Below are 2,411 nucleotides of genomic sequence, written 5' to 3'. Positions count from 1 at the left end.
AAAATATATTTAAATTTTAAAAATATTTTTTTACTTTTTTAATAATAATTTTAAAATTAAATATAAATATATGAAATTGCATGTTTTATGTGCATTTTATTAATGGAAAATCTGTATATTCAAGTATATTGAATGTTTATCATACTCAGAAAGATGAGTGAAGAGGACCCTTGTACATAGAACCCGAGCCAACGAGATAGAGGCCCTAAAATTTAATATTTTATGCAAAAGGATAACATGTTTTAATAAGTGATAAAAATATGCTGCTTATTATTTGTTTATTAATTTCATTCTTTAAATTTTTGTTTTTGGAGACAGAGGGGCCTCACATTTGTGACTGGCCCAGCCTCATTTCATCCTTTTTACATTCTGTTAAATATACTGATATCTAAGAACGTGTTATAGTCTATATTCTTTATTATACAGATACAGTGCATACAGTTACTATATAACCAATATAATTATATCATACAACTTTTATGCATCGTCTTGCCGTAACACAGTACATATTGTAGGCCTATATGTACTGTGATACGTCGCAACATGTACACATACATATATAGGCATACAAAATAGGAAATATAGGAAAGAAAGCATACAGAAAAATTTGCTATATACATACAGAATCTGAATAACATCTACATACCATACGTATAAGAGGGCAGATTCAGGAGGTGGTGATGGAAATGATCGCCCTCTAAAATTTATTATTGATTACATGTTTTATTTTAAATATTAAAAAACAAAACAACTTTAAATTAGGTTTGCTCACGTGGGCCGGACACCTACCTTCTCTCTCCCGTAGACTTAATTAACATAGTAAATTTTGACCTTGTATATCTCCGGTCAAAGGTCGAATTTTAAAGCGCTGTTTGGGTCATGACCTAGACCGAAGCAAATCCTGTTTTTATACAAAAATTGATTTAAATCGATTAAGCGGTTTCGGAAGGGTTAATTCCGTAATAATAAAGCTCTTAGTCTATCCTCCTCTTCAGGATGAGGCGAGGAGCAACTTAACATTCAAATGAAACCCCTAAATTTTGGAACTTTTTAATTCTCTACTAAAAAAATGATAAACCTTCATTGAGAATATTTTTCCAAAAATGATAATTTAGAAATTATAAGCATATTTATTCATGTTTTGAAAGATAACGGCCTACTAAAAATGCAAACCATAAAGGGTTTGTCTATGGGGTTTCATAAAGGATCAAGTTTTGTTTCAACAACCGACAGCGATTCAAAATATGAAGCAAAGAATAAGAGATGCGAGTGTGACATTTCTGGTGTCATTTTAATACCAGAAATTTAACACTGCAAAAATTTCCGTTCGGCGAATTTTTGTCACTCGATTACTGAAAAGTTCAGACGAAAATGGAAATTTGTTTAAATATTTGCTAAATAACTGAAAAAAAATCCAGCAACGAGTTGTATAACTTTCGCACTGTTATGAGATTTTATTTAAAAAATAACTTCTATATTATTATTAATCATAAATTAAATAATGTGTGGTGCCATCTATTATGAGATTTTGTTATTTTAAGTAATAAAATTTTATATATTTTAAGTAATAAAACTTAAAATACAAAAATACTGGGGTTTCATTTCAAATTTCGAAGTTGTACCCTGGCCCCATGCAAGGTGTGTAGTATCGATTTATGAGTAGCGAAACAAACGTGTTCGGAATATCACGTGGTAGCAACTCGTTTGGTGAGATCATTCACCGGATGAGTTTGTGACACGTGACACTCTCAACACATTCGTGTTGTTATTGGCATAGTTCGAGACTAGGTGACCAGAAGGGAAAATGGAAGCTTTATTTTTGCAGCATTAAAAAGGTCACTTCGAAATATTAAACTTTTATTAATTTTTCGAGTAATTGAATTGTAACACCTAAGTGAAACACCCTGTATATATATATATATACATATACAGAGTGTTTTATATTATTATATATATATGTAATATAAAAATATATAATAATATATATATAGACCTATATTTCAAACGTTTCCATAAAATTATTTTTCAATTTTTACTTTTCTGTCTATTATATATAACAGAAAGAAACTATGGCAATCGGTCAAAAAATGACCCGCAAAGATTTTTACATTTTTGGACTCGGGATACCTTAAAACGCAAAGAAATGTAAAAAAATAAAATTGGGAAGATTTTTTTGTATGTATGGATTTTAGTGTGTGTTTATGTGTATGTGGGGGGCAGGATTATGTTTACCCTGTTTGAAGCTTAATAATTCCTATGCTTTGTCAAAAATGTATGAAATTTTGCAGGGAAGTTTGTTTATTAGGAGATTGATGCTATTAAATTTTAGTGATTAAAGTGGGGTGGGGAGATAAAGAGGGTCGTGTATACCTCCAGTAGGATCGGACTTAAGTTTTTTGCCTTTTTGTAAT

This window comes from Centruroides sculpturatus, unplaced genomic scaffold (assembly GCF_000671375.1).
Source record: "Centruroides sculpturatus isolate CEXI.00-Female unplaced genomic scaffold, Cexi_2.0 scaffold591, whole genome shotgun sequence".
In the NCBI taxonomy this organism is placed as follows: domain Eukaryota; kingdom Metazoa; phylum Arthropoda; class Arachnida; order Scorpiones; family Buthidae; genus Centruroides; species Centruroides sculpturatus.
Note: the sequence above shows the minus strand (reverse complement) of the source record.